This window comes from Ursus maritimus, unplaced genomic scaffold (genome assembly GCF_017311325.1).
Source record: "Ursus maritimus isolate PB19 unplaced genomic scaffold, ASM1731132v1 scaffold_3, whole genome shotgun sequence".
Taxonomy (NCBI): domain Eukaryota; kingdom Metazoa; phylum Chordata; class Mammalia; order Carnivora; family Ursidae; genus Ursus; species Ursus maritimus.
Window position 1 is genome coordinate 70813644 of NW_024425563.1, and position 14937 is coordinate 70828580.

Here is a 14937-nt window from a genome sequence, read left to right on the forward strand (position 1 = left end):
CATTTATGTTCATGGAGGTTTTAATCAAAGATTATGGAACTCCATCTCTTCTAAATCTAGATCTATTTCTCAGTTCCACATGTCTCCTTGAATAGCGTCAAGAACCTCAGTTTTGGCTCTTAATGTTTGCAGTATGATTCTTGAATTGACTGCCTCATGTCTCCTCTGTTCTATCTCCTGTGGTAGACATGACCAATTTTGTTCCCCACTGGCACTCAGATGTAAACATCCCAGGTACCAGGGAAAATATCATGGAGCGTGTTTAGCGTTATGACATAGTCCTGTAAAACCCCCTGATATGTCCAGTGCAATGAAAGCTATTAATAATTATAGAAGATACACAGATTTGGATTTTATTTTTAAAGATTCATTTATTTCTTTGAGAGACAGAGTGAGTTGTGGGGGCAAAGGGAGAGGGAGACGGAGTCCCAAGCAGACTCTGTGCTGAGCACAGAGACCAACACGGGGCTCGATCCCATGACACTGAGATCTTGACCTGAGCTGAAACCGAGTTGGACGCTTAACCAACCGTGCCACCCAGGAGCCCCTACAGATTTGGATTTTAAAAACCAAGCACAAAAAGTGTTTTTAAATAGAACAGGCTAACTTCTAGATATATCTTAGAAAGTATGTTATAATGTATTTAGTGAAGAAAAATCAAATTTAACCAAGGAATGTCATAAACAGAAAAACTTTAAAACATTAAGACAATTTAGCATAAGGCCCTCTTCTGGGTAAGTGCATGATCACAGATTCAAATACATTCTTTGAGATTCTCTGTTCAAAAGTAGGGCTTGACTGTTGGACTTTCCCTGGCTAAAATTAAGGCAATCTGTTAGCCTGGCCACTCTGTATGGTCACAAGCAAACTATTTGGATAGAGGTGACCGACTGTCAGTCTCATCTTCCATTGTTGGAGGCTGAGCAGAAAGGAAGTTGTAGGGTTGCTAACTGGTAACTTTTATCCCAGCATTAGCTTTCTATTGCTGTTGTAATTCCCATGATCCTAGCCAACAAAATTCCCCCTAAAACAATGAAGCATTCTTTACTTCCCGAAGGTAAATCTAAAAAGCGCCCTTGTGGGAAATAGTCACCTCTAATGTCCCATTCACTGCAGATGGCAACAGTGCTGGGAATCCTCTAAGAGAGCGACAATGAAGATTGATGTTGCCATCTGTCTCTGGTACATTTAAATGTTTATGTCCCCCATAGCTGTAGGGTTTTGGCAGCAATGTTGTTGATATCCAAGAAGGAAAATGTAATTAAAGTTAAGAGACTAAGAGCTGGAAGTTGATTTGATTCAATATATTTTGTCATCATAGCCTGCTGCCTCTCTTTCTCTTTCTCTCCTGCCCCACTTGCTGACTTTTTTCCCTTACTCATCTGGTCTATACCAAATCAATGATCTTTGATGTTCACCTTAGCTGAGTCTCTATCAAAACTTCCTAGAGGAGCACCTGAGTGGTGCAGTCAGTTGAGGGTCCGACTCTTCATTTCGGCTCAGGTTGTGATCTTGCCGTCCTGGGATCAAGGACCGAATTGGGCTCTGCACAGAGTATGCTTGAGACTCTCTCTCTCCCTCTCTCCCTGCCCTTCCCACCCATTCTCTCTCTCTCTCATAAATAAATAAATCTTAAAAACAACAACAACTTCCTAGATCCCCAACGACACTTGTTAACAGTGGGGAAGAGGAAGCAAACAAGGTGGCATGCAGGGAGCTCCCTGGAACAACAGATAGAAACTTAGCATTCACAACAACAAGGACACCATTAAAAAAACTTCGAATGAAAACTCCCCTTACAGCTCCCTCCAAAGGTTTGTGGATTTCAATCATTTCTTCTTTCTTTCTTTCTTTCTTTCTTTCTTTCTTTCTTTCTTTCTTTCTTTCTTTCTTTCTTTCTTTTCTTTCTTTCTTTCTTTCTTTCTTTCTTTCTTTTTTGTTCCCAGTATAGTAATCCAAAGATTTTTGGATTACTCAAAGATCTTTCACATTTTCTGCACAATTTACTTTAATATGAATTATTCACTGAATAACAAATGTATATAAAATCTCTACATTTTTTCCTTTGGAGTAACTCACTGTCCCTAAGGATGTGAACAATGGGATTTGTGTTTGAGCAAGTTGTTAAAAATAAGTCTTAAGCTTTAGGAATGGCTTACATGTGACTCAGTTATTTTTAAAAATAAATAAATAAAGCCTGGGGAGAGTAGAGGGCAGAGGGAGAATGGTTTAAGAAGGAAAAGAACAAGCAATTCATTTTCATGAATTTCAAGACATAGTCTAAATATAGAAAAGAAGACTCCAGTCATCTCCGAGGGTTGAACATAACTCCTTTGCACCCCCCCCACACACCCATATATATACTTTCATTAAGTATATTTTATTTTATCAAAGAAAAATTTCTGCACCCTAGAATTTCTCTCCACTTGGAAAATTGATTGCATACCATCTTAGCTAGGGCTATAACACTTGTATTCCACACAGTCAAAACCTTGTAGAAAAGAGATTTTGTTACCTTAAATGAAGTGGGTTTGAAAACTAGACTGTCGGGAAAGGTGTTATTTTAGTCCCCCATGAGGCATTTAAAGCTAGACAATTGCTTATTTAATCCTTTGCCACAACAGGGTTTTAAAAAATTAGTATGAAAAAGCTACTTACTCAGGCTGAGTCAAATCCAAGCCTTAGCGAGTCTTAGAGGCTAGAGATGGAGAGAGGGCTGCTTGTTGGCTACTTGAGGAGGGTTCTTTTTCCTCCGGAACAACAGTTGCTTGGCTTTGGGAAGCAGGAAGCTAAAGAGGGACAAGAACAAAACTCTGTATAGCACGTGGTTTCTGGTGAGGCAAGTGGAGCTCCAGGCAGTTATCACCTCCAGATTCAAAAGCCACAGGGTAGGCAGGGGTTTTCCAAGTGCTTATGGGGGATAGCAGTCAGCGGCAGATAAGTTAAAAAAAGATATCTACCCTCCAGAATTCCAAGAAAATCACAGTCTTGGATTTTCTCCCAGTCTACCAAACTCATCCTGAGCAGCAAGCACACACTAGGACAGCACCTCTATGTTTAACTCCAGAGATGCAGTAGTTTTAAAACAAGTCTGCAAATGACTTGAAACACCTCCCATCAAAAGGTGGGGTCTAATTCCCCTCTCTTTAAATATTGGTATGGCCTTAGTGACTTGCTTCTAATTAAGAGTAGGTAGCAGGCTTTGAAGGCTAGTTCATCGAAGGTGACACAGCATCTACCTGGCTCTCTCTCTTGGGGTATATTCCCTTGGAGCAGGGATACCCCCATGCTAGAGAAACTGCAGAGAGGGACCACGGAGACCCAGCAGTCCCAGCCCCAGCCATGCAAGTCTTCCCAGCCAATGGGCCAGATATGTGAGCAAAGCAGCCTTTGAGTTGGCCCCAAACCCAGTAACATCTGAGATCTTGAGCCAGAACCACCCAAACAGGCTGACCCAGAATGCTGGATCCACAGAAACCATGAAAGAGAAAACATCTGAATGCTGTTTTTAGGTGACCAATTTTGAGGGTGATTTGTTTCACAACAATAGATTAGTGGAAATTTTTTGTTACCTAGAGGTGAGGAATTGCCATAACAGAAGTTCAAACATGTGGCAGTGGTTTGGGACCCGAGTGGAGGGCAGAGATCAGAGGAGCTTTGGAGAGGGTGTGGTTGAAGAGCTGAAGGAAAGTCAGGAGAGTATTGGCAGCTGGAGGAGAGGGGCCCCTCGTTCTGAAGTGTTGGCAGTATTTACACCAGTGGTGACATGGAAAACAGACAATGTACCTAATGGACTCATGACTCAGGAAGCTTTCCAGGCACACTGTTGAAGGTGCTTCCTGATCCTTCTAACTGCCATAAAATATGAGAGGAGAGAGATGAAGTAAAAAAACCAAATCGAACCAAACCAAACCAAACCAAACCAAACCAAAAAACCAGTGTTAAATAAAAGAGCCAAGACTTTAGGGGTTCAAAAAATAAAATTATTTTTCAGTTTCATCCTCTCCAGATGGCAGATGAGGCTAAAATTAATACATGTATTTTCCAGCTAAAGATGAACGTAGCGGTGTGACTCAAGCTGCCTTTGTTAAGACCTCACACAGTTTAAGGTAGTTCCTTACAGATTCTTTCAAACAGCCAAGAGTCCCTCTAAGGATCTTAAGGGCATGCCTTTTAGATGTCTCCATTAACAGAAATGTATCTAAAAATCTTAAGGAGGGGCGCCTGGGTGGCTCAGTCATTAAGCGTCTGCCTTCGGCTCAGGGCGTGATCCCGGCGTTCTGGGATCGAGCCCCACGTCAGGCTCCTCCGCTATGAGCCTGCTTCTTCCTCTTCCACTCCCCCTGCTTGTGTTCCCTCTCTTGCTGGCTGCCTCTCTCTGTCAAATAAATAAATAAAATCTTAAAAAAAAAAATCTTAAGGGCACAGTCCCACAGTAGCCCTAGAAGGAATCTAAGGTAGAGAAAAGCTTATCTCAATGAGATTTGTGGATGTGTTTTTTTGTCTAATGGAGTGAATCTCAATAAGACTGCAGGGAAACAAAATCTTAGACATGCATTAATGAAAACATTGCCAGCTCAGGCTAAAAGGGACAGAGGTAGTATAAAAGAGAAGAGGCTTTTGGATTCCTAAAATTCCCTGGGAAAGAAGCAGGCTGAGAAAAGTGCTCAGCTATAAAGATGGGTACATTGGGGGCACTGAGTGGCTCAGCTGTTTAAGTGTCTTGACTCTTGATTTCAGCTCAGGTCATGATCTCAGGCTTGTGGGATGGAGCCCTGCCTTGGTCTCCATGCTCAGCGGGGAGTCTGCTTCTCTTCCTCTCTCTCTGCCCCTTCTCCCGCTCTCTTTCTCTCAAGTAAATATATACATATTAAAAAAAAAAAAAAGATGGGGTACATTTTCTAGAACATGAAGGATAATTCAGAGGGAGGAACCAAGAGTCCAGAGGATGGAATCAAGTGCCATGAAGAATCATTCCTACTCAGCTCTAATCAAGGTGTTTGGTTAACTAGTGCCTGGCTGGAATTCAGAATTGCTACAGGCTGACTACCTGATTGTCACAGACTACTGAAATGTCTCTAGTGGCTATCCTATGCTTACCTTACCAAAGAACGTTGGGTGGGAGAGCAAGAACTTTTCACTTTCGTCCACAGATCTTCAGATCAAGAACAATATTCAGAGATTATAATTGAGGATCTGCACCTATGGAGCAATACCTGAAACTGATTTGGATGATGGGCAGCTGGACCTTGAACCTGAGATGGATGCCAACTGGATGAGCTATTTGGGGGTCTTCTGAGGGGGCGAGTGCATTTGCATGTGGGATCAATATAAATAACATCTGGCTGGAGGGCAGATTGTTATGGTTTTAAAACATGCCCACAATTTTTTGACTTTTTTTTCCATTGAAAGGTGGAATCTAATTCTCCTCCCTGTAAATATAGGCTGGCCTTAGTGACTCACTTCAGCAAAAAGAACACTAGGTCATAAAAAGCAACACAGCTTCCACCCGGTTCTCTTGGTGCATGTGGTTTGGAGCCCTGAGCCACCATATAAAACGACCAGCTAAGCTGAGCCTCATGCTTAGGAGACCTTGTAGAGAAACCACGTGAAGTTAGTGGCACTCTGTTCTCGCTCTTTCCTAACGAGAGGCACCAGATATGCGAGCGATAAAGCTTTAAAGATGACCCCAGCTAAGCCATCATCTGACTGCAGCCTCATGCGAAATCACAAGCCAGAACCACTCAGCCAAACTGCTCCTGAGCTTCTGCCCACAGAAACTGGTGAGAGATGAGAAATGACTGTTGTTTGGAGACACTAAATTTGGGGGCGATTCCTTATACAGAAATACATAATGGGAACAAAGAGGGCACCAGTCACATTTCATTCTCTGTGAACGGGAATCCTTGGAGTTCTTTGGCAAGGAGGTATCATTGGAGTCTGCGCAGACCCAATAAGTGTTGGCTGGCATCTCCAGGCTTTATCCAGATTGCTTTGTTCTCAGTTTTTCTCTCCTCTTCCCTGGTTTTCTACTTCCATTTGACTCCATGAATTAACTTCATCTGACACTAAGCTTCAAGGCTAGTCCCTAAATACCTGGTGCCCTGGCTTCATTAATCTCTTTTGGTCATTCTAGTCTACCTGACCCTGGGAGTTCCCCTTAATACCACCCTGAGATCAATTCCAGCACACCTCTACCTGACAAGACAGCGCATGGAAGCCCCTTCTCATCCCATCCCAGATTCTCTCCGCATGGCGGGGAAGGTGGGAGACACACGCATCCAAGTTCCATTTGCATCCCGAACAAATGGCTGCCTGTCTACTCCTCAGTACGGGACTAGGCTTTCCTCTAGCCTTTCCAAATGAACCTTCCACCCAACCGAGCCACTAATGATAGAACCTCATTCAGTAGCCAATGACCTCCATGCAAAGACAGCAGCATTTTAGTCAAGGTGCACCTGTCCTCTTGGGGTCTGTTTACTGGCCTACAAAATGAGATGAACAAAAATAGCATGATTCTGATAAGAAACTTATGAATAAATCTGGTCATGAAATGACATGGGATGAACAGCAACGGGGATCCTTAAATGACATTTATAGGGTACTATGTTTGGTTTTCAATCTTGTTAACAACTGAAAGCATACAACCTCACCTGGATGTTAATGACCAACAGCAGAAAAAAAAATTACTTTCTTCAGCCTACCGTGAATTCTCTGGTATTCTTGGCAGACAACTGGACAGAAACCAAAGGGTAATTTAGCGCCCTCCCCCAGGGTGTGGCTTTCCTCTGGAGGCAGTAAGACGAGCGTATCAGAACACATGTTGGAGCTCTGGTATCCATATGAGAGATACATAGATTCAGGAATGCTGCCACTACTTCACAGAATACGGGAAAGAACTGGGAATTCCATTTCTTGTTTTGCTTCGTGAAGATGTAGGAAATGACTTGCCAACAGGCTCCCCTCAAAGTGAATGCCTCTCGAATGATTTGCAATTTGAGTAGAATCTTCAAGGGGAGAGGGTGGAGGGGAAATCTGACACAGACGAACAGACTGGTTAGAAGGTTATTCCCTCTAGGGCTGTTCACTGTCATGGCTGACCAACGGAAACCCTTGAGGAGATTTTAAAAAGTACACACGCCTAGACTGGCACCTTGGAGACTGGGGTTCAGTAGGAATGTTTAGAAAGCACCCCAGGGGATTTGGGCAGTCAGCCAGGTATAGGAACCCTTGCCTCTGTGAGCTCCTAAGGACAACCAGAAATCTTTCCTCTTTGGTTTCGCTTTCTCCCACAGAGCTGGGCAGGGCTTTGCGTAGAGTCACACAGAGTACAAGTGCGGTATGTTCATGTTGTCTGCAGGATTCTAAAGGCTTTCTTGGGAAGGTAAACTATATTCTATCCCACTCTTGTTTAATCTGTATTATCCTTTAATAACTGATTTATTTTAAAACATTGTTAAATACTGGGCCTTGGTCATTCTCATCAGTCTTGAGGATAAAGAGATTTTTAAAAAAGACTTGTATTGTTATTGTTACTATTTTCAAAGTGATGTGGCGACTTGGAAGAAGGAGGAATTGTTTTGAGGGGAGTCCTGGAATGCTTTGCAAGAGACTTTTTGAACAGGGTCTTAAAAGTATTAATAGGGATTTGGCTGCTAGAAAAACAGGAAAAGGCATTCTCATCTGAGGGAACAGTATCTGCAGAACAGGGCCATGGGAAGGTCTGGAATATCCAGGGACCAATGGGACGTTCAGCACAGAGCAGGCAGAAGATGTGTGCATGGAGAGGTGGCAGACAAGCCTGCAAGGAAAGGGGCCAAGAGGCACCAGTGTGCTGGGAAACCAGCTCTCAAAAAGAAAAAAAAAAAAAAAAAATGACCTGACTTGTACATACCCCATCTGATTTCAAGTTATCAGTGATGTAAGAACTGACTCACAAAATTCCTACATATTTTACAGTCGGTTTTTGTGAACTGGTCCCAGCTGGTCCCAGTACATGACTGAGAAGAGGCCAGATCCTTTAATTCTAAGTGATAGACTAAAACAATTTTTTTGCCCTTTTGTCACAGTGGTTCTGCCTCACATCATAGGGCCCACTTCTATGGCTGTGGAGTAGAGTGGGTCAATGAAATGCACAAGGAACCTGAAAACCCACTGGGACTACTTCTCAGATTCTTATCACCCATCAGCACTCCCCTTGAACCCAGGCAAGAAGGGCTCCTGTTCTGGTTCTCATTTTAAAGGGTCTGGCTCTGCAGGCATAGCCCTCCCACCCCCTACTCCAGAATGAGGAATTCATGGTGTCATGCTCAACAGGAACCTACCTCCCCCACTTCTACTCCACATATTCCAGATGTCTGGGACTCTGGAATTCTCTCGGTATATGGAGTCTTCCCCCTAAAGCACCTTCCCTAAGGATAGGCACCTGGTCCCAAAGGGTTGGCCAAGGAGGGGCTGTTTGCCAAGGGCAAAACAGAGTATGGATGTGGGGGGCTGGGGTGTTGATACCCATGCATGCGTAGCCCCTCACTCTCGACCCACACCCCTAGAGCTAAGAGTGGGAAATGAAAAGCAGCAGACAGGACTTAAACTGGGCTATCTACACACCAACACATTTTGGAGAAGAACTTTGAGAAGTCCTGCAATTCTAAGTGCAACCTGGCCTTCTAGGTTATTACGAAGACACATTTGTCCGGGTAAGAGAATAGAATATAGCTGACATTTTGTGAGTTGGATTTAGATTTTTAAATATTTAGATATAAGCTATATGGGCCTCCATTTGACTCTACCCTGGGCCCAGCAAATGTCAGGGGTGGTCCTTGCCTCCCCCATTACCAGGGCTGTATTCTAAGCCAAGGTAAGCAAGCTACAGACCCCAGGCAAATTCTTATCCACTGTATGTTTTTATATAGGCTGTGAGCTAAAAATGGGTTTTCCATTTACAAATAGTGTTTAAAAATCAAAAGAAAATATTTCATGATATGTGAAAATTATATGCAATTCAAACTTCAATGCCCACGAACTGTGTGACAGGCACACAGCCAAACCCATTCATGTGTGTATTGTGCTCGGCTGCTTTCATGCTACGACAGCAGAGTGAGGAGTAGTGACAGAGACTCTACGGCCTGGGAAGCTGAATATATTTAATCTCTGGCTCTTATAGAAAAAGTTTGCCTACCCAACCCCTAGAATAGCAGCAGACAGGAGGAAGGGAAGAGTCTAGCAGCTCTCATGTGGGTCTGTTCAATAGGGTCACCTGTTGAGCTCCCCAAACAGACCAATGCCAGGGCCCCACTCTAAATATTTTAGGATCAATTGGTCTGGGGTTGAGGTTTTTTTTTTTTGTTTGTTTTTTTTTTTTTTTCAAGATTTTATTTGAGAGAGAGAGAGAGAGAGAGAGACAGCCAGGGAGAGAGGGAACACAAGCAGGGGGAGTGGGAGAGGAAGAAGCAAGCTCCCAGCGGAGGAGCCTGATGTGGGGCTCGATCCCAGAACGCTGGGATCACGCCCTGAGCTGAAGGCAGACGCTTAACGACTGAGCCACCCAGGCGCCCCTGGGGTTGAGGTGTTTTTAAGACATCCCATGATTCTAACGATAGCCAGGGCCCTGAACCACTGGGCTAAGTGAATGTAATATGAGGATCGGAATTCCCCAAATATGAGGCACAATAAGGTTGCGGGACCTGTGCCTGTTTTCTCCCAAGGATCTGAGTTGATTACAGCCTTTCTCTGAAGACACAAGGTCCCCAGTTACCTGATTTGGCTGAAGGAGGAGCGAGGGAAAGGGATCATTGTTTCACACTGTGGTATGAGGTATAAAGCCAAGTTTCATTTCTACTTCACGAAATCCTTGAACTGCTGGTTCAAACACGTGTCCCTGGGCGAGGCCAGCATTGTGTGCCTCTGTCAGACAGGCCCACCTTGGACTACGGTGGCAGACACCTTCGCGGGGACCCCTGCTGGGTCACTTCTCAGGATGCACTCCAGGAGCAACCCTTACCCCATCTTTGCAGCGTGCCCTCCATAATTATTGGTGGTCTCACAGGGAAGGAGAAAAAAGACAACTCTATCAGAAGCCCATTCTCCACCAGCACAGTCAGCACCATTGGCAGAGGCTGGCTCTGGGGCTGCAAGTCTGCTCCGAGCTATTATTGTGCCTGGCTCTCTCTCAGCAGGACTTGACGCAGACAATATAGTACACCGAGAGCATGGGGGATGAACAGTAAATACGAGGCCTTGGATTTTTTTTAATCTTGTCAGTTTTCCCCTGATTTGTGTCCTTTATCCTAGCCCCCTCTGCTGTATAAGCTTCTCAAAGCTAATGCCCATAACGCCACCACCCACTGGTAGCAGCAGGCTGCTGGGCCGCTCTGGGGTTCTCATTGCGGAGATTGACAATGCCCGCCATTATTCAGCAACTGTACGTGTTAACCTAGTGGCACAGGGTTGCTCCAACACCTTCCCCTCTGCTTTCTCTTTATTCTGGGGGCCAACAGCGACTCTAGGAGTGCCGCCCTCCTGACTCTCACTGCTTGTCTCAGCCAGCACACACCACATCCTCCAACCTCTGCTGAAAAAGAAGCGGACGCTGGGCAATTACGGCGCTGCGAGAGGACTATCATCTCCACGGCCACATTCAAAAAGTTAAAAATATTCCTCAAAGCTAATTCTTTGGCCTCTTGTAGATACCAGCCCTCTTCCTTCTTCTTTCTTTCATTAAGAGCTCATAGGATTAAATCGCACGGGGAGGCTCTAAAATGTGAGCCCACCGCGGAGGCCTGCGGAAGTGACCTGAACGCCAGCCGCCCGCGCTACCGCAGCCGTCGGAAGGACGCCAGCCCACGTTCCGGGGCCTTGAAACAACTCCCAGAAACCAGTTCCTGTTTTGACACTTCTCTAATTCTAATCAGTTTCCAGGGTGATTCCTGGCTCCCATCGAACTGAGAAATTTGCCTCTTATCTCATTACCTCTGCTTTGGGTGCCACGAAGTCCGTCTTGACACAGACTCCTGTCCCGGAGTCCACTGGCGGTGACGGGACCACGTGACTACGCACAGGCGCAGATGACTTGCCGCTACAGGGAAACAGCAGGGGCCGCTGGGGAGCTGATGATTTGGTGGCTCTCACGGGCCTTTCTGGAATGGGATATGCATCGGCCGAGAACACTTATATTTGGTTTTGTGAGAATGTTCAGTTTGAGAAAGGCTTACAAACTCTGACATTTGTGACAATGTTAAGCTTGTGAAGGGCTCACGAACTCAACTGTGGGAGAGGAGCAAGGAAAGGATAACAGAGGTGGCTGCTGCTGGTGAGTGGGGGTCTTCCCAGGGGAAAGCCAGAGGTCCTGAGTCATCCTAACATAAGACCTGAACGGCGATTTTTGCCTTCAAGGGTAAGCATTTTTTTCAAAAGATTTATTTATGTGTTTGAGAGAGAGCATGAGAAAGCTCATGGGGGGCGGGGGGCAGAGGGAGATGGAGAGGGAGGATTTCAAGCAGACTCCCCGCTGAGCGCAGAGCCTGACACTGGGCTCCATCTCAGGACCCTGAGATCATGACCTGAGCCGAAATCACAGTTGGACACTCAACCGACTGAGCCACCCAGGCGCCCCTTCAAGAGTAAGTATTTTAAAATCACCAAATTGCATATAAACTGATAACTGTATCTGGCACAAACACTATTAGGAATTTATGAAATCATGGGGGATTTGTTTGCAGTTGTGAAGCTGAGAGATCCGACCAGGAGGAGGATGTGATGCCAGAAATGTGACCGGCTTCCCGTGGTGGCACTGTCGATCGGAGCGCAGGCTGCCAACAGCGCCCTCCGCACTCAGGTGCAGGCACCCACTAGGCAGTGTTCCGGGAAGTGTGCTCAGCTCAGGGAAGGGTGCTTCTGGCAGCACGTGGGCGCGCTGAAGCTTTGATTTGTATTCAGTGGAGGGTAACCTACTCACCTCATCTTAGAATATGTACACAATAATTAAGAAAGAGACAATAAAAGATAAATAGGATTGTCATTAAATAAAACCAGATCGGTTCAGATGCACGGAACATGTGGTGGACGTCATTAAGGAGCTGGTGGAATTGCAAAGATCCTGCAGCTCACAGACTTGTTCTATGTAGCCTCTACCCCTTTACCCAAGTCTGATAAAGTATATCAAAAAAGGGAGGGCTTGGGACGCCTGGCTGGCTCAGTGGGTAGAGCATACAATTCTTGATCTCGGGGTTGTAGGTTCTAGGCCCATGTTGGGAGAAGGGATTACTTAAAAAATAAAATCTTAAAAAAAAAGGGGGGGCGGGGGGTTAGCAGACTCCTGGAACATTCCTGCTAACTCACTCCTTCCCCCAGACTCCCAAGAGTCTTACCTGTTTGCTTTCTTATTTCACTCTAAAAATGACTATGTCTAAGAGTTTTTAAGACAATGTTTCTTTGACACTATATGGTGTTATATGGCACCAAGAAGATGTAGCAAGAAAATGTACAGAGATTCTGCTATACTTTATTCCATATCATGTTACAAGAAAACAACAGTGACAGCTGACAAACCATTACACCTTTCATAATACAGACAAATTACACTTGGTAACAAATATGCAACATATTTTTCCATTCTCCTTACTATGTTTCATTTTGGAGTATAATAGTTTTCTGAATGATGCTAACACATTTCTTAGGTACCGACCCTCTGCTAGAAAGTACACATCTCAGTGTATCATACAAAAAACCCCCCAAAAACCCCAAAAACAAAAAACAACAAAAAAAGAAAACAAGAAAAAGAAAAGAAAAGACAAATTTAAAAAATCCACTCCCAAGTAGAGAATGTAGATTTTGTATGTGCCTCTAAGAAATGCTGCTGTAGAAAGGGGAGTGAAAATAGGAGATTGCTTATTTTACTTGAGACTTTTGTTGTTGTTTTTGGTATATGAGAAAATTGCAAGGCAGTAACATATGTGGTTTCTTCTGCCTACAAGCCAGTAAGAGAGATAGAAGTTATGTGCAATTATGCAGCATATTCCTATGTATCGGGGGCAGAGAATAATCTATCCCAGTATGTACAGCCTAAACATCCTCTTATGTAACAAAGATTACAAAACCAGTAAGTACTATTCACAGATGAGTATCTTATATAGACACATAACCTAGGGTATTAATTACACTGGTTGTCATGTACACACTGAGGGAAAGATACCAAGACGTCTTGCTTTCTCTTCAAACCTAGAGGCTCCCCTGGAAACTTTTCTTACTACTCTTGGGAGGTAGAAATAGCTTTTCACCCATTTATCAGTGGATGGAAAGCCACCCCCGCCTTATGTCCCATGTTGTTTTCGTTTTTCCCTTGAGCACTGCAAAACATTTTTTTGTGTCTTATGTATCCTGCATCTTTAAGTCAACCAAACTGTTCCTTAAGAAAAGGGAAATGTCCCAAATTTTCTTTCAGAATACTGTGTGTGCACTGATGTTGCATTGATATCACCACCGTGCTAATGAGTTCCTAATATTCCAGCTGTATGAATTCAGGCTAGTCCTTCGTATAAAAATAATCTCACAAAACATTCCAGTGCTTCCTCAATAGAATAATAAATCTGCTAATGAACACATTCTGTAATGATTTTCACAGCTGCCCTCCGTGGGAGGGGGCGGAGAGAGAGGAGGTGGGAGGACGGGTTGCCAATAGGAGAGGAGAGGGGAGAGAGACGAACCAAACTTTGGATTTCCTGTACTGGTGACAAGAATAGGGAGCTACAAACCTCCTAAATGAGACTTTCTGAGACACAGCTGTGTAAAACACAGATTTCCTTCCACACTGAGTAGCATTATGTTTCCTTCCCCGAGAGAAGCTGCCTATGACAGGGACATAGATCTCTGAATGACGCCAACATTCCTAATCGAAGTCTCTTAATATTAAATATTTTCAAATGTTCAACTTAGAGAGCTTATTAAATAGCAAGATTTAATCATCAGCTGCTCTTGGTTTAAAGTTAGTAAAATACAAAAGTTATGCCTCTCCCCCAAATAAATAATTCAAAACCAATCACAGGCAAGGCTTTCTTGATTGCATGTAACATTTTCTCTCCGTATTTATGTTAAGGAATCTTAATTTAAGCACACATTAAAATACCGCTAAAGATTTCCAATGGGTTGGAATGTCTGAGAGAAGAATGGGAAAGACTTCTAGGTAGCAAACAGTAAACATTCTAGCCTTGGGTAACTTTTTCTCTCTTTAAAATCAATTAGTAAATAATTCTTTGCTTTGCACCTAGAAGCTTTCAATGAATTCTACTTCTGAATATGATGGATTGTGACATTGACATATTTATTCATGCCCCACTCCAGGGAAGGGTACCCTTCTAATGCTTAGAGAAGTTCTGGGTCCAATTTCCTAGGAATACTGGCTTTGAGTATAGAGAAGCTTTTCCCTCCTGTGACTCTCAGGGAATGCCGTTGTCGAACTGGCTCATAATTCCTAGTCTTGATCCTAAAAAAGTGCAATGCATTTCAAGTTCTCAGTCTCTCCTTTCTGACCAAGAGGAAAATGTAAAACAACATACGTGGAAAGTATTTCCATAGGAATTGGTGTTCTGAGGGGCTAGGTTTCATGCTTTAGATGAAGTTCCCTAACTGCCCCTTTGGCCTCAGTATTATTTGGGGTTGTGCAGCGAGGCCGGCCCCACTTGGGAGAAGGCCTGCATCAGGCAGCTTGCCCTCCCCATCAAAGCACCGTGCGTGCCCAGTCCACTTTTCCCTCCTTGTCACAGACGCGCCTTCATCCTTTGAGGTCCCTTATTTTCTTAATAAGGGAAGCTGGGCCTTTCTTTTTCCCTTGCCATCTTGAAAGCAAGACTCCTGCACTGTTTCTACAACCTGCGTTCGGACAGTTTTTCCAGGACACCGGTTAAAGTTAAGGTCCCCAATGATGTCTTCCGATCAGCTTGGAAT

At 44.2% G+C, this 14937-nt stretch overlaps 1 protein-coding gene across 1 annotated transcript in view; it reads right to left on the bottom strand.

Annotated features, from left to right (window-relative positions):
- Positions 1-653: 653 nt before the first annotated feature.
- CDK14 (cyclin dependent kinase 14) overlaps positions 654-14937 on the bottom strand; it is a 544514-nt gene continuing 530230 nt past the window's right edge. The window contains exon 15 of the mRNA XM_040644288.1: positions 654-2789. The gene's annotated coding sequence lies outside the window, so the exon portion shown is untranslated. The remainder of the gene's footprint in view (positions 2790-14937) is intronic.